At 34.3% G+C, this 27,318-nt stretch overlaps 1 non-coding gene across 1 annotated transcript; it reads right to left on the bottom strand.

Annotated features, from left to right (window-relative positions):
- Positions 1–2,377: 2,377 nt before the first annotated feature.
- LOC122121684 lies at positions 2,378–2,484 on the bottom strand. The gene has a single exon (XR_006150011.1). It is a non-coding gene; the product is annotated as a U6 spliceosomal RNA (small nuclear RNA).
- Between the last annotated feature and the right edge of the window lie 24,834 nt (positions 2,485–27,318).

The raw sequence follows: 27,318 nt of genomic DNA, 5'->3' as shown, positions 1-27,318 counted from the left end.
CTTCTAAAGACCTATGATAAAATATGAAAAAGACATTTTATTCTTCTAGATCTTCCTTATCTTTGCTATGTAACTTAAATGAAGTAAAACACAGTATACTGCTCAGATATTTTTATGTTTTATCAAGTTTGCACATTTTTATATGGATTTCACCTCAGTCTACAACATTCCTTCATTGTTCTGTCTCTGATATTTTTACACTATCACGACATAAGATAACCAGTTTGATTTACAGCATGAGAAGTTATCCACCTGGCTTCCTTGGAAGCTGAGCATGGTCAATAGATATTACTTCTGGTTGCTAACACTACATGTAATGGTTTCTGTACTACTTATCATATTCTATTTAGTATTTAAAAAAGAATGCTGGCTAAACTCAAAGGTCATTCATAGGTTTATGTTAAGCGTTTCACAACTTTTATTCTCTTACTTCTTAAGATAACATTTGGTATAATGCTAATGTTATTACCATTGTAGTGTTGGGAAAAATTGTAGTAAAAAACTGTAAGTGCATGGCCCAAAGATACACACAGTGAGGAAGGAAATGAGTCAAAGTTTCCAAAAGTCTTTCAGCAATACCAAAAAGGTGGGTAAAATCTCTCCATTCTCTTATACTCTCAATTCAATATTCATATTGTCCAAGAAATAATAGCATAGCAAATATTTCCCATGGTGATTGTTTTCTGTCACATTTTGTCTTCACCACAGAGTGTGTTGGTGACCTTAGGTTATCATGCACAGAGCTGAGCTTACAAATTGAGGTCCGAAGACAGCCAAATTTCTTCTGTCCCACAGTTCCAGTTTCTTTTTTAAAAAGTACTAAAACTTTTAAATATCATCACTTACTATCTTTTAACAATCCCCAAACGAATTAAATTGACATATAATCACTCAAATGGCTTTCAAATTCGGTGATGATAAAACAGGCCCCCATGAAGTAAATTTTCTTTTACTTTTAAAATTGTTCTAAAAGCCTTGTGCTGGCTGGTCTCACCTATAATCCTATCTACTCTGAATATTTGCTCAGGAGACTGAGATCTGTGGATAACACTTGGGAGCCAATCAGGGCCAAAAAAAAAAACTTCATGAAATTATTTTTCAAAATGTTTAATGAACTAGCAAAGAGCCAAGAATTGCTTATATCGTAGCTTATATCGTAGCTCACCAATCTAGATAGGAAAGGCCTAGTAAGGCCTTGAAGCCCTGATTTAAATTCTGAGCATTCCAATATACATGCAAGGTGTTTGTTCTCATGCACGTGCGTGTATGCTTGCGCGCTGCCGCACTCACACACACACACACATTTATTCAAATTACCTTCATATCATGTTCTGAATTAATTTCTTTGTTAACAATATTATATGGGTAAAATAGAGGAAATAAACTCTTCCACCTAAGAACATTTTTATATGTTTTTTTATGGTAATAATACTGTGCAGAGGGGTCACATTTACATGAACAAGGAAACTAGTAAGTTTCCTAACAAGCATTGTTACCTCCTCCTTTATATTTCCCCTACCATCCCTTATCTCCCACCTCCACAAGTACACTCCCCTCCCCCTTCCTTCCTCCGCCTAAATTGTAAAGTTCATTTTTCAACATAGTGTCTTGTGCATCTCATTGTTACAATGGGTCAATCTGTATCGCTATTTGAGCATTTTTTCCCTTCCCCTCCCCAAATTAGAGAAGCATACATACAAGATGTAAGTGTACCAACTTCAAGTACAGAGAAAACAGGGGTTATAGTGTGGGGAGAATCATACAAAAAACAAAAAAAATGACATCACACATTATAAGTACGTTAGAAACAATAGCAAGAAACAAAAACCCACTTGTGTCCCTATCATGGGGTTCAATTTCTTTAACATCATCTTATCTGGTTATATGCACATATCTTTTGAACTTTTCTGCTTATCCCAGACATACATTCATTATTGAAAATAAGGGAAATCATGGGACCTATATTTCTTTGGACTTGGCTTACTTCACTCAATAAATTTTTTCCAAGTCTTTCCATTTCCTAACAAATTGGGCGATATCATTCTTTCTGATGGAGGCAAAGAATTCCATTGTGTATATATAACACATTTTCTTGATCCATTCATCTAATGGGGGCATCTGTGTTGGTTCCATATCTTAGCTATCGTAAATAATGTTGCAATAACCATAGTTGTGCTGGTAGTTTTAGTATGGTCTTTTTTATGATCATTTGGATGAATCCCCAAAAGTGGGATTACTGTGTTATAGGGGAGTTTTATGTGGAGTCTTCTGAGGCACCTCCATACTGCTTTCCAAAGTAGTTGAACAAGTTTACACTCCCACCAAGAATGCAGTACGGTTCCCTTGTGGCCACATACGTTTCAGCATCTGTTGCTGTAAATATATGGAACGCTCCAAGACTTTGCATGTCATCCTTGCGCAGGGTGCATGCTAATCTTCTCTGTATCGTTCCAATGTTAGGGTATGTGATGCTAAATTGAGCACAGAACAGTTTTTATATATAAAGTATAATTTTTAATTGATTTTATTAAGCTAGGCAATTCAACAAAAAGTAAGTTCCAAAGAATTGTTGTGAAATTATAGAATCATGTATTTCTTACATAAGCACACAATTAAGAATAAAATCAAGATAGACATGCCAAAAACAAAATAATTCCAGATATTTGTAGTTCAAGAGATGTGTAGGAGGAGAAATTCAATTATTCTATACAAGGCACCTGTCAAAATGAACATTGCAGCAAGTGTTAAGGTTTGTTATAAGTTTTAATGTTTTAAATATGCTTAATTTTGGGATTTTGCTTATATATGCAAAAAATAGGACTGTTTGGCAGGTATAAAACTTTTCTGTAAAGTATTTAAGATTTATGATAGCAGACATTAAGTACTAAGTATGTACATTTCAGAGCTTATGGAAACTTTATTAATGAGAAGTTGCAAAGTCTTTGTGTAAAGGAGCAGAGTGAAGAGTTACGACTTTAACTACACAGTTTCTGTTAAAAGTTTAGTGATTCCTTACTTTATTTGTTAGCAAGGAATAAATGATGATATAAGCCATAATGTACACATGTATGTTACTATTCACACACATACATATTCTCATGTATACATGCACCCATGGAGAAAGACACATAATTACAGCCAACACAAGTTTCACCAGTTGTTGAATATGCCTTAAAAGGAATAATTGGAACAATATATGTTGAAGATGTATTTGTCCCTAAGAGTTCATTTTCCACTCTTCTTATCTCTTAATACTGGTAGTTTTAGAGAGATTTGACTTTCAAAATGCAGTACAAGTGATAGCAAGTCACTTGGAAACCTCAGTAAGTATAAGTCTTATGGTGTCTCCCTGCTCCTCACGGAATGCTTACTCTTATAGAAATTCTCAACAACCAAAGTAGCAGGAGAATACCCTGGTAAACAGTAAAGTTATAAGGCTTTAAATGGCATCCTTACTTGAGCTCTTTTTCCAACAACCAGCATGAATTCCTAGGCAGATGAGTGAGTCCTCAGAAAACTGGACTCTACATATACATTTAAATAACCCATGTGAAAATTCTAAGGTGAGAAATGCTGACTGAGGTCTTGCTGATTTCCTGGCGAAGAAAATAAGAAAAAAAGAAAGTATTTTTAATGTTTTAATGTTTAAGAATAATTTGTAACCTGTCAATAAATGTGTAGAACACAAATACCAACTGACAAAAAAATGAAGGCATTTCATTTATGTGCTCTTGGACTTGGGCAGTGATTTTAGATGTGTCTACACAAGTAGAATCAGCATAAATCAAGCGAGCATTTCTTCATTTAAGATATAAGTAAAGGATACTGGTTGACCATTGTAACAATGAAATATACAAGACATTCTAACAGAGGATGGGTGAAGGGGGGAGGTGGAGAGGTGTGAAGGGAAGGGATGGTAGGGGAAAAACAGAGGAGGGGGTAACAATGCTCAATAAAAAATGTACTCATTACCTTACTTATGTAAATGTAACCCCTCTGTACAGTATTTATAATAAAAATATATGTTAAAAAGATACAAGGAAAACTTCTGTACTTATATGAAGTTGTATTTGTCACTCAATATAAGTAAGGTATTGGTTTTAGGACCACAGGCTTATTACTTTGGATACTCAAAATCTCTACATGAACACAGTATATTATTTACATCAGAATCTGCCCACAATCTAGCGCAGTATAATTGTTATGAGAATTTTTACTACATTCCATATTTGTAATGAAAACTAAAAGTATATGCAATATAAACAGATACAAATTTTTTCAGATAAATTTTGTATGCAGTTTGTGGATGGAATTTGGAGAGCAATTTTGAAAACACAAATTTCATCAAAAAGACCAGTCTGAAAATTGTAACAAGGAGCTAATACAGCATCATTGAATAGTATGGAACTCCAAGGAGAAGTATTTGAATTGAGACAATATCAGAAAGTGTGACAACCCAAGGTCTTTTTAGAAATGCAGCTGCTAGATTTCTCATGTAGAGCTTTCATAACAGTTTGTGAAGCACAAATTAGAACCTCACTGAAGTGTAGATGGTTTTCTCTCAAATTTCTGTCATGATCAGTCATTATTAATCAACATATAGCTAATCTTGAATAATCTTCTAATAAAATGTTGATGGAGTGTTTATATGCAAAAACCTCAGAAGGCTAACTTTTTCAATTAGGACAGTCTGTATTCTATGATCCAGCCGAGAGAAAACTAGGTAAGCATCCATTTACAACCTTCTGAATAATTCTGATTCTGCCCACATCACTTATCTATCCATACCTGTGCACGAGTGAAACAATTTTAAAAGAATTTATCATTTAAAATTTAAATTTATGGTTCCTGGAAGATAGCAAAGGAGAAGCTGGAAGCTTAACTAAGCCAAAGAATCACACCAAATGTGCCATCACAGTACAGAGAGTTAGGCCAGAGAGGGAAAATCCAGGAAAGTAGACAAATCTGAGCACTTGCCAGTGGCCATGGTTGCAGCTATGGCGGGGGCGGTGGTGGCCGTAACTACCATACCTGCAACACAGAGAGTCTAGGACAAAGGCACCAGATGCAGCAGGTGAGAGGATTCTACTCAACACCAGCAAGAACTGACAAGGAGCAGACATCTTCATCCTTCATATCGCAGATCAGAGATCACCCAGGAACCAGACTCCTGTGTGAGTAGAAGCCTGATTTCCTCACTCCTTCTCAGGGAGCAGAGAAGGGAACGCCACCCCTCCCTGCCCACTACCGGAGATCTCCATCTTTGATACTGCCAAAGGCCTGGCTGAGCAGCTAGCTCCAACTCAGTCCTTGGATGAAAACAAACAGTCATTTAACAGGTCACAGGAACCTAACCTGACCTGCCAGGCTCAGCTCCACTCAAGGAAAATTCACCCATCCCGGGCCTGCACCAGCCCCAGGAGTTGCTTTCTTCATTGAGTAAACAGAGCCAGAGGCTGATCCTCCCTAGACAATCAATTGAAATTCAGTAACAATAAACCCTGAGAACGGCTGCTGGCTAGGCTCTGTGACTGCCTCAGAAGCTAGGCCTCAGGGAAAAGCTACTGTTTGCTGAAAGGCCTCAACTCTACCCAGAACCTAGCCCCATCACAGCATCTCCAAACTAGAAGAAACAGCCATCTTTTGTGATACTCAAAGCAGATCTCCCTCCCATTGAACTAGCCTGGGAGGAGGATGACAAAATCCTGGGTAAATCAAAGCATTTTTCTGCCTGCTCAAACAAACTGACTTAAAAAAAAAACCAAGCTACAGGAAAATCAAATACCACAAGCAGACCAGAGACTCCAACAAGAGACTGGTTATGGACACAAGGGAGATACAGGATCTTCCCTTCTCATCCCCAAAAAGCAAAGAACTCTTTTATGTCACCTTTTATTAAAATTGTTTTAACATTTTTAATTTTTAACTTTAAAAATTGTTTTCTATTAACTTTTTTCTTCCTCTTATAATTTTTATTTTACAGGTATACGTGTGTGTGTGTGTGTGTGTGTGTGTGTGTGTGTGTGTGCTTTTTTTCCATTTTTGTTTAGCACTACTGACCTTTTGATCCTTTTTTCCTTTCTTTCTCATTCTTTTCACTTTTTTTCTCTTTCGTTCTTCTTTGCATGATTTAGTCGCATTTCTGCTCATTCTCAGATATACCTGTAGTCGATTATTAGACCTTATCCCCGATTGTATACACACTTAATCCAGAAATTTATTAATGAATTCAAAACCTCTTAGACTTAACTTCTTTAATAGCTGTACTACCTCTATATACCTATATAAAATTTTAAGCATTTTTATTTTTTATTTTTTGGCGTCTCCTTTCTATCCCTTCCCTTCTCTTATCATGTTCCCATCCTTCTCTGAATATTAAGTTCTTAATCTGCATAATTTTAAGTGTTTCACTTTTTAATTTTTATTTTACTATTTTTCCTTGTCTTTTTTTTCTCTGTCTTTTTTTCCCCGTTGTCTATTATCATTCTATCGAATCTATTTCCTGCTTTGAGATTAGGACTAAGTTAGCTCTCCCTCTATCTTTCCACATCCCTCTATTCCTATTTATACCCACATCTCTCACTAAACCTAATAATTTCTTGTTTGCCAAATTCTTCTTTGCGGTTCATAGCCTATTAATACATAGTTGGTTTATGTTGAAAATGTATCTGTTGAACTAGATTATATCTGCAGGCTTTTGTAATATTTATTTATTTATTTATATTGTGAAAATACTGTACAGAGCGGTTACAATTACATGGGCAAAATATTTGCTGCCTTCAGGAGTCACACCTTGCCCGTAAAAACAAACACATTTTCAATGTTAAAGGCTGGAACAAAATCTACCAAGCAAATGGCTCCCATAAACAGGCGGGAGTTGCAATCCTAATATCAGATAAAATAGACTTCAAATTAAAATTTGTGAGAACAGATAAAGAAAGTCGCTACATACTAATCAAGGGATCTCTCCTTCAGGAGGATCTGCAGGCTTTTGACTGTGCAACTACAGACTTTGTTGATGCTTCCCTTAAGATAGTTTTCTAGCACAAAATTGGTGTTACTCTCATGTCAAATGGGCAGAATAAGCCGGAAAAACACAAGAAAAATGGCAAGTCCGGGTATCTCAACTCCCACTCATGATAATCAGTGGACAGGACAGATAATGAATAATCCAGAGGAGAGCTTCCAAAAAGATGTAAAAACACTAATATTAATCATGGTAAATAAAAAGATTGAAAACCTTCAAAGGACTCTGTGTGAGCATGATATATAGAGAGAGGAGGCAAACAAATGTCAAAACAGGAAGCTCATAGGTGTGAGGAAGCTACTCAAAGATAGTTAAAAGAATTGCATGAGCAGCTTGTGAACACTCAAAGAGAAATAAAGGAATTGAGTGAGTAAGTTGAGATTAGTCAAAGAGAACTACAGGAATTGCATGAATGTGAGGAAGCTGATCAAAGAGTAATACAGGTATTTCAAGAGCAGGATGAGCATAGACAAAGATCACTAGAGGCATTCATGGAATCCATAAACAGAGAGCTGAAAGAAGTCAGGGAGTCCACAAAGGGAATGCTGAATGGATCCCAACAGAAGTAATGGGAGTCCAAGGAAACCATAACTAATCAACCAAGTGATTTGAGAATAAACACTGAACACCAAATTAAGGCAGTAAAGAAGTTCATACAAGATCTAAAACAAAGATCCAACAAAGAATTAGAAGCCATAAAAACCGACCAACTAGAAGGAAAAGAAAAAAAAAAGTAGAAAGTCTCGATAGTAGGATAGGTCATGCAGAAGATTGAAGCCTGAGGATTGAAGACAGCCTAGATATTATAGAGAAAGAATATACAACCATCAAAGACAAATCCAAGAAATATGATAGATCTATTCAACATTCAAGCCTTGGAAGACCCCACTAGAAGGCCTAATCTGAGGATAGTGGGAGTAGAGGAGCACCTAGAGCCAGAAGTCAATGGTCTAGGAAATTTGTTTAACAGGATCCTAGCAGAGAACTTCCCAAACATGCAAAAAGATAGGTCTATTCAGATACAAGAAGCTTTTAGAACTCCCAATAGACTAGACCAGAAGAGGATATCCCATTGTCACATTATAATACTCACAGGATCAATTCAGAACAAGGAAAAAATCCTTAAAGTTGTCTTGGAGCAAAGATCAAACACCTATAAAGGGAAACCAACTAGAATCACCTCAGATTTCTCAGCAGAAACAATCAAAGCAAGAAGAGCCTAGAATGATGTAATCTATGCCCTAAAGACAAACAACTATCAACCAAGAATACTTTACCCAGCTATACTCTCCTTAATAATCGGAGGTCAAATAAAACCCTTCCATAGCAAAGAAAAATTGAAACAATATATCTCCACCAAACCAGCCCTACAAAAGAATCTTAAAGATGTCCTACACAGAGAAAACCAACAAGACCACAATAAAGGCCAAGAAATATCACCCAAACTGAGAATCCAAGAACCATAGGAAGAACACAGTTGCCACAGCCCTGAAGTAGTTGGATAAAATGGCAGGAACTCCCAAATACCTCTCTGTTCTATCTCTCAACATTAACGGACTTAACTCACCAATTAAGCGACAGTCTGTCTACTTGGATTAAAAAGCAAGATCCTTTTATCTGCTGGCTTCAGGAGTCACATCTTGCCCACAAAAACAAACACATTTTCAATTTTAAAGGCTTAAACAAAATCTACCAAGCAAACGGCTCCCATAAACAGGATGGAGTTGCAATCCTAATATCAGATAAAATAGACTTTTAATTAAAATTAGTGAAAAGGTCGGTACATACTAATTAAGGGATCACTCCTTCAGGAGGATATTACAATTCTAAATATCTATTTGCCAAACAGCAGAGCACCTTAATTCGTCCAAGAACCTCTACTTTCCCTCAAATCCCACATAGATCCATAAACATTAATTGTTGGGGAATTTAACAAACAACTTTCCCCACTAGATAAATGAACTTCACAAAAACTCAGCAGAGAAACCGCAGATATAAACAACTGCACAGACCAACTAGATTTAACACACTTCTACTGAATATTTCACCCAGCAGCATTAGACAATACATTTTTCTCAGCAGCACATGGAACATTTTCCAAAATAGACCACATTTTAGGCCACAAAGCAAACGTCCAAATTCAGAAACATTGAAGTTATACCGTGCATTCTCTCAGACCACAAGGGAATATATTTAGAACTCAACACCAAAAGCAACCAAAGAAAGTCATGTAACACATGGATCCTGAACAACACACTGCTGAATCACGAGTGGGTCATGGAAGAGATTAGAAAGGAAATTCAAATGTTCATGATATTCAACAAAACTGAACACACCAATTACTAGCTCCTCTGGGACACAGCAAGCACAGTATTCAGAGGCAAGTTTATAGCTCTGTGCTCCTATATCAACATATTGGAGAGATCTGAAAACAACAATTTAATGAGACATCTGAACCTCCTTGAAAAAAAGCAGCAAGATAAACCCCAATCCCGTAGACAGAAAGAAATAATTAAAATTAAATCAGAATTAAATTAATTAGAATGCAAAAAAAACTATAGAAAGAATCAACAAAACTAAGAGTTGGTTCTTTGAAAAAATTAACAAAATTGACAGACCCTTAGCAAATCTTATCAGAAAAAGAAGAGAACACACCCAAATAAAGTCAGAGATGAGAATGGAAACATCATCACAGAAACAACTGATATTCAGAACATTATAAGGGAATGCTTCTAAAACCTGTATACTAATAAGTTTGAGAACTTGGCAGAAATGGACCTTATTCTAGAAAATACTGACATGCTGAAACTAAGCCATGATGAGTCAAACTATCTTAAAAGGCCTATATCAAGCACTGAAACAGAAAGAGCAATAAGAGACCTCCAATCTAAGAAAAGCCCAGACCAAATGGTTTTACAGCGGAATTCTATTAAGCCTTCAAAGCAGACATCACACCAATACTCCTCCAACTCTTCAATGAACCTGAAAAAGAAAGTTCACTACTGAAATTATTCTATGAGGTCATCATAACACACATCCCAAAACCAGGAAGGGACTCATCAAGGAAAGAGAACTATAGATCCATTTCTTTGATGAACTTTGATGCTAAACTTCTCAACAAAATTTTGGCCAATTGACTTCAACAATTCATCCAAAAAATCATACACCACGATCAAACAGGATTCATTTCAGGGATGCAAAGCTAGTTTAAGATACACAAATCAAATAATATAATTTATCACATCCACAGAAGCAAGGATAAGAACCACATGGTTATCTCAATAGATGCAGAAAAAGCAATTGACAAGATCCAACATCCCTTTTTATGAAGTTTCTGGAAAAATGAGGAATCCATGGAACATTCCTCAATACATTAAAGGTTTTATATGACAAACCTATAGCCAGCATTATACTTAATGGTAAAAAACTAAAGCTATTTCCTCTTAACTCAGGAATGAGACAGGATGCCCACTCTCTCCACTTCTCTTCAATCTAGTATTGGAATGCCTAAATACAGTAATAAGACTAGATGCAAGTATAAGAAGGATCCTAATAGGGAAAGAAGAAGTAAAACTCTCCCTTTTTGCAGATGACATGATCTTGTATTTAAAGAATTGCACAGAGTCCACTCCAAAATTACTCAAGCTGATTCAAAACTCTGGCAAAGTATCATGGTATAAAATTAACCCTCAAAAATCAATGGATTTTTCTGTATGCCAACAATAAGAAAAGTGTGGCTGAAATTAGGAAAGCAACTCCATTTGTAATAGCCCCACAAAAAATAAAATACCTAGGATTTAACTTAACCAGAAAAGTGAAGGACCTCTATGATGAAAACTTTAAAAAACTGAAAAAGGAAATCATAACTGAACTTAGAAAGTGGCAAAAACTCCCATGCTCCTGGATTGGGAAAGATCAACATAGTGAAAAAGGCAATACTTCCCAAGGCTATCTACAAATTCAATGCAATATCTATCAATATTCTAACCTCATTCTTCAAGGAAATAGAAGAGGCAATCAAAAAATTCATATGGAACAATAAAAGACCCTGAATAGCAAAAATGATCCTTAACAGAAAGAACAGAGCTGGAAGAATATCAATACCAAATTCAAATTCAACCTCAAAGCCATAGTAATCAAAACAGTTTGGTACTGACACAAGAACAGACCTCAGGACCAATGGAATAGAATTGAAACCCAGAAATGAACCTACAGACCTATAGCCATCTAATCTTCTGTAAGGGAGTTAAAAAATAGAATGGAAGAAAGACAGCCTCTTCAGTAAATGGTGCTGGCAAAATTGGTTAACAACTTGTAGAACACTAAAGCTAGATCCTTATATATCACCCTGTACCAGAATCAACTCTAAATAGATCAAAGACCTTGGAGTCAAACCAGATACTCTGAAAACATTAAAGATTGGAATAGGAGAAACCCTCGGTCTTGTTGGCACAGGCCGAAATTTTCTTAATAGAGACCCAGAAACACAACAAATCAAAGAAAGGTTGGACAAATGGGATTGCATAAAATTGCAGAGCTTCTGCATGGCAAAGGACATAGCTAGCAAGATCAATAGAAAGCACACAGATTAGGAGAAGATCTTCACTAGCCATAAAATGGACAAGGGTCTCATATCTAAAATATACATGTAACTCAAAAATTTAAATCCCCCAACAAATCTTCAAAGAAACAACTGCCCAAAAATAAGTGGGTTAAAGACTTAAAGAGAAACTTCTCTCAAGAGGAAAGAAGGATGGCCAATAGACACATGAAGAAATGCTCAACCTCCCTAGTCATAAAAGAAATGCAAATCAAAACAACATTGAGATACCACCTCACCCCAGTTAGAATGGCTATAATCAAGAACTCTAATAACACCAGATGCTGGAGGGGATATGGACAGAACGGAACATTACTGTATTGTGGATGGGAGTATAAACTTGTTCAACCAGTTTGGAAATCAGTATTGAGGTTCCTCAAAAGTCTCCACATAGAGCTCCCCTATGACCCAGAATCCCACTTTGGGTATTTACCCAAATGTTCACTTACAAGGCCACAGTAGATCTTCCAGCACAACTATGTTTATTGTATCATTATTTACCATAGCTAATATATGGAACTAACCCAGATGCCCCTTAGTAGATGAGTAGATCAAGAAAATGTGGTATATATACACACTGGAATTCTATGCCTCCATCAGAAAGCATGACATTGGCTCCATTTGTTAGGAAATGGAAAGACTTGGAAAAAATATATTAAGTGACGTAAGCCAGGCCCAAAGAAACATTAGTGCCATGATTTCCCTTATTTGCCATAACTAGTATGTGTCTGAGACAAATAGAAACTGTCAGACAAGTTGATGTTAGGGAAATGAGCCCTAAGCTATATATTCAAATGTTTTTCCCTTTCATGGGATTGTTTCTAACACATTTATAAGAATATTTCTTTTTTGCTTTGTATGTCCCTCCCCCACTGTACAAACCCTGCATTCACTGAACTTGATGTTGTTATAATTTGAGGAAGGTAAGGGAAAAAACAAATCGTTTATATAATAGGGATACAGTTGGACCATTAAAACAATGAGATGTACAAGCCATTATGTCGAAAACAAACTTTAAAATTTTGGTGGGGGGAGGACTGGGTGGGAAGCGGGGAGAGGAAGGGAAGTTATGGGAAGGGGAAACAAAGGAGGAGGCTACAATGCTTGATAGGAAATATACTCATTATCTTGTCCATGTAATTGAAACCCCTTTGTACAGTATTTTCACAACAACAACAAAAAAATAAATTTAACTATGGAATGAAATTAGTTCCAATAATGCATTGCATTTAGGTATTTAGAAATAACTGAGAAACTTAAAGGTGCATATGATTTTTTTATTGGAAATGAAGGGATATTGGAATTTGGTTCTCTACATTTTAAGCAATTTGCTTAAAAGAATAGACAAAATAAAATTTATATTTGCAGCAGACTTCACACATTAAATTTTGTATAGTGAAAGGGAAACAAGCCTCAACAATATGTCAATTCTCTCTTCTTATTTATCTCTAAAGGTTTATGTTTCTGGTCTCTGAATATTAAAACTTCAAAAAAATTATGTTTAGCTAGTTGTGCAAAGGGGTTTTGCTTCATCATGTCAGTGTTGAATAGAGTGTGTGTGCATTTCAATATACAGTGCATTTTTCTTCCTTCCCTTACCCCAACCCCACCTATCCCTTCATGTTTCCTACTTATATTCTGACATGTGTACATTGAATGGTATGACTGTATTAGTCCACCATTTCCCTCTCCATTCTTCTACCCTACTCCCTTTTAGCCCAGATCTCCTTTTAAGACTTGTTTCAACTTCATGGTATTTTGTTAAATATCTCTACTTTGGCATTTGGCTATGGGCTTGCCACATCCTCTCTTCCATGTTTGACATACATAAATGAGTATATTTCTCCACATTTCTAATCTCAGATTTGCTAAGATAGATCTTCTTTACTATTCACCTTCTGTCCTAAATTTAGAATTGGATTTTCAGGGCCATCCAATAGAGCATTTTTATTCTCTACTCACTGAAGATGGAAGGGAAATAATTTCCATGCTGTCAGCATTATGTTATCCATCATGAATTCCCATCGCTTATCACTTCAGCAGTCTAAATTTAAAGTCATATTTTCTGCATTATATTCACACAGTATAAGTGAATATCAAGAATAATTTACCTAGTATTGGACGTTTAGGGACAATCTTCAATTTCTGATGATAGAGGCAGGAATCAGTTTCAATTTTCAGATTCCACTATGTAGTGAGCTGTGTAGTCTTCTAAATTTTATATAAATTTCGAGTTACTTTTTGTTAATAATTTAAAAAGTTTTATTTCAGTATGTGAAATGCTGCTCCAATTATTTTAAAAGTTTCACAATAAGTTAGACTGAAATTTTTCCTCCCATGTTCCCCACTAGTTCAGGTTAATTCTCCTTTCGCTTTATATTTTGAGAGACCAAGGGATGAGGGTAAACAGAGAGATGATCATTACTCACATATCTCCTTCCCTCCTGTTTCTGCTGTTCTTGTTGAGAGGAAGACTGGAGCAGGGAACAAGAGTGAAGCTTGACTTCACCATACAAGGGAGCATTCCTGGCATGTCAATTATTGTTTCTCAGAATCACTTAAATTGCTTACTCTTGCCTTCTCTCTGACAGTAACCTAACTGTGGCTTCCTTGGTGCAGAAGGAAGCACACTAACAGGTTATTACCTCTAAATTGGTATTTTATATCTCAGCTTACTACTACCAAAAATAAAAAACTTTGGCTATATAAATGCAAAGGTACTGATTGTCCAACAAAACCTTAGTGAGGAGTAGACAATTCTACTCAGCTACGCCCTCCTCTTGTATCCTTCCTTCCACTCCCCTCCCCTCTTTTAATCTCCCTTCCTTTCTTCTTTCTTTGTGTCTCTCTCCTGCATATTCATGTCTATCTTCTCTCTTTTTCTTTTCCAGTAGCAAGTGCTTTGTTTTATCAGACAACACAAAAATAATTGAACAAATATTTTTTCTCCTCTTTTTGTGATTTATTATTCTTAAGAATTGAGTTCTAGCACAGCACCAGTGGCTTACATCTAGATAGTCTGTAGGTTCAAATTTGACAATTGAAATTCGAATCTATTCCTAGTGGATAAACGTAAGAGATTCTTTTCTCCACTTGTGGTAAATGGAAGAAGTGAAGGTGTGGCTCAGGTGGTATAGAGCAAACATTGAGAATTAAAGCCCAAATATAGCTCAAGTCCAGAAGTTCAAACCCCAGTACCAGCACAATATTAAAAAAATGAGTCCTTTGTCTTTGAAAAGGGATATTTCTCCAAAAATTCATACAAAGGACAGTTTCCAAGGTCCAAGACTCTTTCTAAGGCTCTTTCACATCTTAAACTGATTCCTCTGCTTGATTCATATTGAGGAAAATAGGAGTCACACTTCATATTAAAAAGTATGCAGATTACTGAACAGTTCTTACCATTTTTAATGTAAAGGAAGCATGAGAGAAGAATTCACCTCACTTGGGTGAGTTAGGTTTGATCCACTGACAGACTTTTGCAAGTAAATGAGGGTCTGTTTACATGTAAAGAAGTCTATATAGATGCTTTCTAAGAGAGAGAACAAGCTACCTGTTTCCAAGTTTGAATCAGATTAAGTTTATTCCTATGAAATGGTAAAGAGAAGCTCATCTCATACAACATTATGCAGACAGCAATTTCAAAAATATTAAAAACCCATGTCTATGTTTTGAAGAGCTAAGTTTTCACAAACAAAAAACAGTTTACTGAACCAAGAAAATATAAGTTAGAGCAATAGGAACTATGTGAAATATAGTTAATGGCTGAGTGATATGTGTAAAAGAGTTCTGTAATCACAACTAAACTATAATTTTTTTCATCATGTCCCTAACAAGAATCTCTAAGATAGGCCTTGCTAAATCTGTCATAGAGGGCGGCGTTTATGCAATTGTCAGGTTTGTTTAGGGTCCAATATCTCCCACAGTCACTTGGGTTGCAAACTGCTCACACCACATGCAGTGTATGGAAACACATGCTGTCTTGCTAGGCACCTAAGGAATTTTTGTGCCACTGTGAATAGTTATTGTTTTCTTCTTGTAATTATACCTGTCAGTGTGAAGTCCTTTCATGATAAGAATAATAGTTTCTGTATCATTTGTTCCACTAACAAATCTCAGATATAAGTATAGTCGGGTGCCCATGGCTCATGCCTATAGTCCTAGCTACTCTGGAGGCTGAGATCTGAGGATCACAGTTCAATGCCAGCTCAGGCAGGAAATTCCATGAAATTCTTTTCTCCAATAAACTACCAGAAATCTGGAAGTGGCGCTAGGTCTCAAGCTGTAGAGCTCTTGCCTTGAGCAGAAGAGCACTTGGACAGCACCTAAGCCCAGAGTTCAAGCCTCACGACTGACCAAAAAAAAAATCTATCTATCTACCTACCTATCTACCTACCTATCTACCTACCTATCTACCTACCTATCTACCTACCTATCTACCTATCTATCTATCTACCTATCTATCTATCTATCTATCTATCTATCTATCTATCTATCTATCTATCTATCTATCTATCTATCTATCTATCTATCTATCTATCTATCTATCTATCTATCTATCTAATCTATCTATCTATCTATCTATCTATCTATCTATCTATCTATCTATCTATCTATCTATCTATCTATCTATCTATCTATCTATCTATCTATCTATCTAATCTGTCTGTCTGTCTGTCTGTCTGTCCGTCTGTCTGTCTGTCTGTCTGTCTATGTATCTATGATGAGATGAATTACATTTAAATATAAATCAATATTTGTGATACACATTTAAAATATAAGTAAATATATGATGTATTTATAATATATACATATATAAGATCATATTATATCTGTACGTTTATAAATATAATTCTAATTTATATCCAAAGAGTACATCTGAAGATTTTGGGGAAAATGTAGAGTGTCTAAAGGCTTACTACTGACCCACCATACTTTCAATCATTTTTTCCACTTATTGCAATGTCTGGATTACTAAGACTGAATGATTATGAAACAGAGTTGTTGTGTTAATCCTTACGATTTTGGATTAGAAACACCTACTTACTTGGTATAAAACCTACCAAAATGTGATCTTGAAATCACACTCCACAAACTGGACATATATATCAATTTAGCAACTTACAGGTCTTAAACTTTTATTTGAATCCTGTATCTCACATACATTCAGTTTCCTTCGAGTCAGCTACATGTACAAACATGCCTAGATTTTCATGCTCACATACATCCCCATACTCACATTACATACTAAATGTAACATTGTAATAAAAAATAATATATATACTGAAAAAGAACACCTTTGCAAATGTAATTAAATTTTATTTTTAAACACAATGCATTATTGAAATACTGATGAAAGAGCAGTGGAGAGATGTTTCAAATAGTAGATTGCCTGCCTAAAGAGCATGTTTCTTATTCCAAACATCATTATTTCCATCCTTTCTTCTCCCACATAAAAAAGCATAAATAACTACAGAATTAACTGCATGTTCCTTAATCATTCATTGAAGAAACTGTTTTATATATATATATATAAATATATATATATATGTATATATACACACAATGATATACTATTTAGCCACACACAATTATGAAATCACATCATCTTCAAGAAAATAGAATTGGAAACCTTCATATTAAAGCAATTAGTGATACTGTGAAAAACAATTATTAGATTTCTCATATGCAAATGCTAGACCCAGAAAATAAAATGAATGACCCAGGTGTGAAAGATGGAACTGATTATGTTTGGAAAAAAGTAAGAGAGGAGATGAAGAGAAATATTGTGGAGTAAATATGTTCAAATATTTCATAAGTTCGTATGATGACATAATAAAATATAAGTATAAAAATAGGATAATGAAATTAATAAAAGGAATAAAATTTAACAAACTACATTATGTGGATATATGTGTATAACACAATAAAATACTTTTGTGAAATTGATATTTGCTAAAAAAAAGTAAAATTCATTCCAGTTGTTATAGATTCATAGGTTAATTTCCATTTTTAGCTGAGATATTTCCCTGATAAAGTAAAAGGAGAAATTGGTTTTGCTCATTTAGAAAGACAATCTTGTCCAATTAGCATTAAAGTATTCTAGATAATTACTGTCAATGTGAAATTGTTCAGGTTATTATATTAGAATATTTCCAATTGACTCTTCAAAGTATTACCCTATAGGTATATACTTTTTGCTACCAATTGAATATCTTTCTACTCAATTACTATATACCATTTTCTGAATGAAGTTTGGTAAATGTAACTAGGATATATTATACCTGACCAGGAAATCAATTATTCAAACAGTTTTTATCAAAAATGCCTATAACGAAATAAAGATATAAATCCAAATTATGTATATTTGAAGACAATACTTGCTTAGTCCTCGTCTCGTATTCTTCATTCCCTTCTTGAGAATAATACACATTGTAAGGGAATGCTTAACATGTTTCAGAAAAATAGATTGACTTTAGTCAAATGAGTTACTCTATGCTTCATTTTGGTTTACTTTATATCCAGAAGAGCTAAATTCTTACCTTATGATTTTCCTTAGATTTTTATACTCAGGTTTAACCTCTGATGGGTGACAGATAAAGGTATAAACATTTTTTAACAGTGGCTAAATTTAGGCTGAGGAATCTAGGTACAACTTTACTCATGCAGATAGGCCTGATCAGTCATGAGACCACGATATCAAAATGTTAACCTATGCTTCCTGAAATCATGCTTATGAGATTTTGTGTATTATAAACAGAGGTTATTAGAATTTGTTTTGTAAACAACATCATTTCATGGGTTAGGAGCTGAATTGAGATATTATATCCAGAACAAAATTTAAGGAGGCATCCAAAATTAGTTACCAAGATATAAATCACTTAACATAACATTTTAAAAATGCAAGACAAAGGAAATAATTTATGAAAAAAGCCAACGTTTAAAATAAATACAGAATCAGTATGACTGATTTTTTCTTTTTATCCCAGTTGCAATACGGATTGCAGCTAGTTATATGTTTCTAGTTATATGTTTAGTTAGGTCTTGATATTTAGTTGGAGAAGTTATGTTCTTTCATATATTCATTTGTCAGATCAAAGAGGAAATGAATTCCATGCCAGAGTCAATATCAATAATAATGTTACTGATGTATTCTACTACTTTGCCAGTTTCAAATCAGCTCGAGTAACTTCGGTCTTCTTTGGATGTAACTAATTAGGTATACAATTTAGTCAGTACTGGATTTTGACCACCATTTATTAAAGTATTATTTTCCAGAAACTACTACTATTCTCTCTTTTCATGAGATTTTTAATTTCATTTATATAATGTGCTGATGTTTTCCTTTAGATAATCCACATTCAGTCTTCTAAAAACTGTATAATTTGGAGTATTTTTAAATTATTTACACTCATCTACACTGCTCAGATTCTATTATTTGCACATTTTGTTCTTGTTATGTCAGTAGTATTTAGTTCTCATTATGGATATTTTGGAATTGCTAATTGCATTTCAGAAATTTTAAGAATGTTATGATTTTTGTGATTTCATACTGTAGCATTTTTTCTTTTAAGTAAGTGCAGATCTTTTTTTACATACAGTTACAATTGTTTTAAACAATTTGATCCATTCAAGGGATTTTCTATATTAGGTTGATCCAGATGAATTTAATTACAAATTAACACAACCTTATTTCTGAGAGACAGTTATACTTATAGCTCTACTTAAATTAACATGTGTTTGAAAGTTTTGTAGTTTAAAAAATAAACTGGGCACAACATGTTTTTGTTCCTGGGAAGTTCCAATTTGTTGGTTATTTTTCCAGCTGTGATGACTTCAAAATATGTGTGCATTTTATTTCAATTGTTTTGTGCCTATATTTTGTTTCATATAACAGAAAATACAAAAAGAATCAGTGATTTAGAACTTTTCCAAATAGAATTCAAAGAGAGACACTTGAAGTTTTGTGACAACTGGGAAAAGGGGGTTTCTTAGTGGAGTGGTTAGCAGAATAACAGAGACATTGTTTGATGAGATTTGAATTCTGCCACTTCTTGCCTCACTATTTCCAATGGTATTACTTCAACGTATTTAGTGGAAAGAAAATAATTTTGTCTGTATGAATTCACAATTTTTGGTTTAATTGGGCCACACTACACATTCATATTTGATTTTACCTCTAAAATCTTTTCTCCTTAGTTTAAAACCACATATGTGAATTTATAATATAAAATAGCACCTAGAATTTATATGAAATGGTCCAAACTATTTGGAATGTAATGAATATAGTGTGTGAGATAGTATGTAAAAATTGATTTTGGAGAAAGTCAATTACAGTGGATTTTTGTGAAATACTGAGTAATAGAATTATATTTGATTCTATAAAAAATTCACGGTTACATCTAAAAATAACTCAGTTATAAGCTAATTCTGAAAAAATGAGATTGTTTACTGGAAAAAGCTAGAAGTTTCAATAAGCTTGCTTTTTAAAAATTGACTTGGATCTGGACTTTGATGGCTCATGCCTGTAATCCTCGCTACTCAGGAGTCTGAGATATGAGGATAGTGGTTGAAAGCCAGCCTGGGCAGAAAAGTCTGTGAGACTCTTATCTCCAATAAACCACCTTAAAACCAGAAATGGCACTGTGGCTTAGATGGTACAGTGGTAGCCTTGAGATGAAGAGCTGATGCACAGTGCTCAGGCCCAGAGTTCAAGGCACACAGCCAACAAAAAAATTGACATGGAGTTTTACTATATTATTTCATGATTTTTTAATGAGTGGTTGTTCAGTGAAAATGTCATTGGTTTTTATATTTTGTGTTGGCATAAAATGAGCCTAGTATTGTCTTAAATTAATAAAAAAATTTCTTATTCTATGACTGCATACATTTTGTGGGTAATGGTTAAAACCAAGTTGCCTCTTTAAAATAAAATATTTATATCATCCCCCAAAAAAGAGAAACAAAATAAAATATATGCCAGAAATTTACTCTGTAAATCTTCATGGACTAATAGCCTGTCAGTTTGTTTTAACTTTTAACAAAAAATTAAAGAAATACTGGATAATATGAACCCATTTAAATTTCTTCATCCTTGTCATTTAAGATTCACTTTAAAAAGAAGTTCAACAGGTGAGTGTTTTTTCCTTACTTTTCCAAAGAAATGATCATTTCCTCATTATAGTGTATAGCACAATATACCCAGAAAGCATTTCTTAAAGAAAAAGATTTTTTCCCATTCTTTGGTTTGCTTCAGTCTGTATTTAAACTGCATACCACAACTTACCCACCCTATTGTCTGTCTTTTCATTTGAAACATTTCAAAAGTTTTCCTTCCCTGGTGTGTCAGCCAGCAAAGTTTTACAAAACAGCACGCTTTCATTCATTGTGCTTTCTAAAATATATCTCACAAATGCAAACAATGAAACAATCTGAAACATCTGTGGACTTTTCTACTTATAGTGGAAAAATCACTTTCCATACTCCTTAGAACCAGCTGTTACAGGCATTAATTGCTGCCAGTTCCATGCTTTAGAACAGCTGCATTTGACAATGGCATACACGGTAATTTGTTTACCACATCTGGTTTGTTTTCAGGAAGGACTGTTCATAGAAGATGGGAATAGATGAGTTTTGAAATTATGTAGTTTAATAGGGCTCTGAGTTGTGGATATAGAACATCCATTTCAGTGACTAAATTTTAAATTAAATCCTATAAAGTATATTCCTTCAATTTTCTGGGTAAAGTGTTCTATAGTCTAGGTATTTTTAAGGAAATATTATACGTTGTTTCCTTGGTGACAACGGAATTGAAGGATTTAAAATTTTATATACCATGGCCATCTTAAATGCAGTAGATGTACTTGGGTTGGCATGCAAAACTTTTGGTAAGTAAGGTAAGTGCTCTACCACTGAGCCACCTTCCCAGCCCTTCATGCATGCAAAACTTTTGGGACAGCATTAATGTTTGAATCTTGGATAGGATTTGATTAGGAATTGTGGCAGACCTTCATAGTATAAGAAGAAAAACGAAAGGCCATACTAATATTTTTTTGGGGTCGGGTTGTGGGGCCTGAACTCTGGGCCTGGGCATTGTCACTCAGCTATTCAGATCAAGGTTAGCGCTCTACCACTTGAGCCACAGCGCCAGTTTTTTCTTTTTGTTTATGTGGTGCTGAGGAAGCGAACCAAGGGCCTCATGCATGCAAGGCAAGGGCTCCACAACTAAGACACTTTCCCAGCCCCACTAATACTTTTCTCTGCTACATTGTTACATTAGTTTATTCAACACACACATACACACATACAAACACACAGATACACACATTTGTATTATAAAGACCCACTCCGTCTGCAAGAAAATATTTTAATAGGAATTCCATAAAATATTTAGTCTGCTGAGTTATGATTAGAATTTACAGAAATATCTACTTGCTTCTTCCCCTGGACAAGTCATTTTCATTTGTGAAGGTGTTGCCAATTGAATTTAGAATTCCCCAGAAAGATCTATGAGTTAAAGAAAAGTGACTTTCTATTTCCTCCCAGACTGTGGAGAATATCTGAATAGTTCTGGAAATTAAGTTCTTCAGCGTGAAAGCTATGAGAACATAGACTTTCAACTACTTTCTTATCTTATCTTTTAATCAGTCTAGGTTAAAAAAAATTTTTCTCTTAGACATACTCACCACCTTGCCATTGTCTTCTCACAGGCTCCCAAAGCAATAAAACCAACTGAACATATACTGAAACCTTCAAACTTGGAAATCTGAATAAGCATTTCTGTTTAATAAGTCGACAACATCACTTATTATGGTAGGTTATAACGCTAACACATAAGTCTAGTCTTTCTAACAATGTAGAGTATATTAAATTATGTTTCATTATAAAATATCTAACTCCATGTTTTATTTTATATTTTTGTTTCTGTTGATCCCAGGGCTTAAACTCAGGGCCTGAATGGTGTTTTTGTGTTCTAAACCAGTGCTTGACATATAATCTGAACTGGAACTCCATTTGCCCTGGTGGTTAATTGGAGATAAGAATCTAATGAACTTTCTTATGCAGGTTGGATTTGAACTGTGATCTTCAGATCTTAGCCTCTTAACTCGCTAAGATTACATCCTTGAGCCACCAGTGCCTACCCATGTTGCATATTTTGTGTAATTCAAATTTTCAGCATTGTATAGATGCTCCTAGTACAATAAAAAAAAAAACCTAGTTTTCACTGTATTTGATGTTGGTATAATTTGTGGAGGGGAAGGGAAAAACCAAAATTTTTAAATAGGGATACAGGTCGACCCAGTGCAACAATGAGATGTACAAGATGTTATGTAGAAAAATGAAATTTACAACTTTGGCTCAAGATGGGAGAGAGGGTCGGGAAGGGGAGATGGAAAGGGATGATAAAGGGATTGTAAGGAGGAGGTAACAATTCTTGATGAGAAATATACTCATTACATTGTTCCTGTAATTGTAACCTCTTTGTATGGTATTTTCACAAAAAAACTTAAAACATAATAAGGATATTTGTAAAGTATATAATGAAGGAAGAATTTTCATCCTTTACAAAATCTATGCTAAACTATCTATATTTTACTGTACCTTTCCTGCAACCAGTTTGATATAGTTTAATACCTGTCACTCCAAGTTTCTCTATATTCTACTGGAGATTTAATTTTTCGTGTATGTATGTATATGCATATGTACATGTATATGTATATATCTATCTATCTGTATATGTTCCAATGTGGATCATCAAACTTGAAACTTTGCTTTTTTTTTGGCTGTTCAGCAGTTAACCTGGTCGGCTCAATCTGTGACAATATCTGTGCTCATTCTGATCATTCCTTTATTTACCAAACCACCAGCCTTTAAAATCAGCTTTATTTCCAGAGATGATTACCAATCAGTCCAACCAGTATACACCCAGAGGGTTTTAATAAAACAAGCTTTGAGGAAGGAAGATAACATGAAATGACAACTACAAAATTTCTACAGAGACCTGACATCTTTCACATTTCTGCCTTCCTCCTGATACTTAAGCAAGAATTGACTAACACTATAAATAATACTGCAATTATAACTTAAAGATCAGTGTTTTTTCGAACCTGAAGCCTTCTCTCCATGATTTTTGACATAAACTTTTGTGAGACTTTTTTATTGTGATGGTATTCCATCCAAAACAAAGCCATGTATATCAAGAAAGCCAATGGTTTCAACTCAGAGTACTAAACAAAAGAGGGAGAAAATTAAGGTTAGCTATATATGTTAAGCACAAATATAGGCAATACCAAGATATTTTGAAATTGTATACTTTTACTGGATAAAGTGGCTCAAATCTATAATATTATCTACTTGGGAAACAGAACTTAGAGAATTCCAGTTCCAGGCAAAATGTTTTGTGCTTGTGTTAGGAGGACCTCAGTCCAAGCAGGCCCAGGCATAGTGATACTACCTCAAAATAAGCAATCAAATTATAATCTGCAGGTATGGTAGTGTCAGAGATGCTGTTTCACAAGTATAGGTTTTGATTTCAATTTTCCAATAGCACTGGAAATTTAAATGTGACATGTCTAAGGTCAAGACTTCATACTTGTCTTACAAACTCTAATAAAACCTTTACCTCTTTTGCTACTTTTTAAAAGTATAACCATAACTTCCATGTCCCAAACAAATAATTTCATATTACAGATTTTCTTCTATCTATTAAGTAATATGTTATGTCCCACTGAAATCAGACTAAAGATAAAAAACGCATTGTTTTACAAAGTGATTGCATATGGGGAAACAGAATCTCAAAGGTAGCATTTAACTTGAAGTCTACTCCAAGAGAAGCAGAATGCCTTGAATATGCCAAGGAAAGAGGAATCAGAAGCCAACTCTAATCTTGGAGTTCTAATTCCACCAACTCAGAGACAATGTATTTACAATATTAGTGCTACCCAATCTGTGGTCTTTTATTATTGCAATTACTAGCAAACATGTGGAAGCTATAAGACACGAAAAGTCATTGACACTTCGGATCAAAGACTCATCTCTATAATCCTAGTGATTAAGAAGTACGAGACTTGGGGGATAATGGTTTTCAGGCTAGTAGGAAAGTTCATGAGGTTCTATCTCCAATTAACTACAAAAATTTCTGGGCTGGGGCATGGTTCAAATAGTAGACTGACCACTGTTAGCAAAAAACAAAAAAACAAAAAAACTGAGAGCATGATGTATGTTCAAGCCCCAAACTGGCAGAAAGAAAAAGTCCTTAGAAGAATACTATGAAAAGAATTATGAATAGGACAGCAGAAACAAAAGAAATAAACTTATTGATATAAACAAACCTTCTCATTGTGAAATATGGCACAAACTGTAATATTTAGGGTTTACCTTCTTATACAGTAGAACTAAATGGCATTTTTACTTGACGAAACTAAGATATAAAACTGTATGCAATAAATAATCACATTACTTTTATCTTTCCATAATTTAACTTGTTTTACTAAATATTTCTCGAATAGTGTAGCTTTTGAAAATCAATAAATGTTGCATTTTCATATATGATTACATATCCTTCCAAGTGTTGTCTAAAATTTATCTACACTGAAATGATTGCTATTGACATCTTTCTGAAGATATTTATACTTTCAGCTGACCTTCCACAAAACTCATACCCAAAATATAACTTTTTAGTTTGTTCATGCAAACATAGGAACATAAACATATGTCTCAAAATGTTAATTACTTTTATCTGCTGTCATTAATGAAGTATAACTAATAGAATTAAGTATATACCCTGAGGGAAATAAGATACTTCCTTCTAAATACAGACGTGGAAGCACTCACACAATCACACACGCACACATATATATTTACCACTCTGACTCGGGTTAGATTCCTGACATTGGGTGTCAGCAGTGATCTAATAATCAAATTTTCCAGCCCAGACATTAAATACATTCATAATTCCACACAGACAAAAACACCAGATCATTCAAAATAATGAGAATATTTAACAGAACCAACCAGCGCTGAGCCATCTACTCCCTGATTTCATTCATTCATGATGATGCATTTTTCATATCATAATTAAAAATATTTTTGTCTCTGATTAGCAGAAAATATATGCTACCATATAGTAGAAATTGTAGGTAAAATTACTTGTAATCTTTAGTAGATCTTATCAAAGACTTCTGTTTCCTTCTTGCAGAGTGTTTCGGGCATTTTGCCCTAATGTCTATAATTAAATTACAAAGGACATGCCATATACCTTAATTCACTTTTCCTAAAGGTTATGCTATGGAGTTGAATCTGATTTGTTTGCTTATTCTAAATTAAATATTCTCAACAACTTGGAATTATTGTTTATGTTACTCCTAATCCATTTGAAATATCAAATAGAACTGGAAATTCCCCTCGGCAATGATTTGTGAATGTCATTAATGGTTGTGGAGGGATGAAGGACTGAATTATCTAGAATGCATTAAAAATGGCACTGTTATTCAAAGGGCTGATCATTTAGTCAGCTTTTAAAGTGTGGTGTTCTTATTTCATCTAAGAAGATAACACTATGATTTCCATCACATTCTTGCCTGCAGAGAAGTAGAATTATTTCCTTTGTACAGTTGATGTCCAGCTGCGACTTTAGTGAAACCTACAAACAACTGCACAGGTGTATTAGCTGCTCTAGATTTTCAAATTTTCTTCCTGTAGCCCTTGTGATTTGAGCCCAAATTCATGGGAGAGTCACATAATCCACAGTAACAAAGCACCACAATATACAAAGACCACGTGCAAAATGAGGTTCAATTTTTTCTTTGTTGTTTCTTTTTTTTATTGATTGTCTTTTAAGGAGCTAAGGGTGTTTATTTCTCATTATTTTTTATGTGACTTAAATAAATTTTCCAGATTTTTCAAATAAAATAAAGAGATATAAAAGAGACCTATTTAGTCACAAAATACAGCTAATCATTTGAGTGATTTTTTTATTCTAATCCTGTTCTCAGTTATCTTCAAATAACGTTGAGATGAGCCTAGCATATGTGTAAATTGACATGTATAAAGCACACAGAATTCTGGAATCTTTGGACTGTGATTTCTATATAACTTCACTTAGAAAAGAAAATTATCACTTGGTTCATGTCTGAAGTAATCTACTTAAAACAAGTTTTATTAACTTTATTAATAGATGTCATAATCTATGGTACTGATGCATTGCATAAGTATTTGATTCCTTATGTCCACTGAATTAACATTACATTTATTTTACTTTTTACACATGAAATAATGACATTCATGAGGATAAAACATGCCTTTTTTAATTTCGGTTGCCAAAAGGGAATTATTAGACATTTGGAACATCTAAATATGAACTTTCAAATTTCACTAGGACTTGAATTGTGTTACTTACAACTTTAATATTAAAATAAAAAGCATTACTAAATAGAAAGCAATATTATTTTATTACACCTTAATCCCTGAATTGACTTCATGATAAAAAACAATTCGATTTATATAACAACATATACATACTCAAATGAACTATGAGATACAGAAACAGAAAACTTCTTTTTTGTTTTGTGTTTGTAGTTGTTTATAGTTTGTGATAATTCTGTCTTTTTTACCTTATGCCTGGTATATTCATTGTGTGTCTTCAGGAAGGTGAGGGGTGGGCACAGAACTTTAGGGAAAAGAGTGAAAAATT

This window comes from Dipodomys spectabilis, unplaced genomic scaffold (assembly GCF_019054845.1).
Source record: "Dipodomys spectabilis isolate Male_0828 unplaced genomic scaffold, ASM1905484v1 ptg000193l, whole genome shotgun sequence".
Classification (NCBI taxonomy): domain Eukaryota; kingdom Metazoa; phylum Chordata; class Mammalia; order Rodentia; family Heteromyidae; genus Dipodomys; species Dipodomys spectabilis.
The sequence above is the reverse complement of the archived record's forward strand: the minus strand, read 5'-3'. Positions and strand labels throughout refer to the sequence as shown.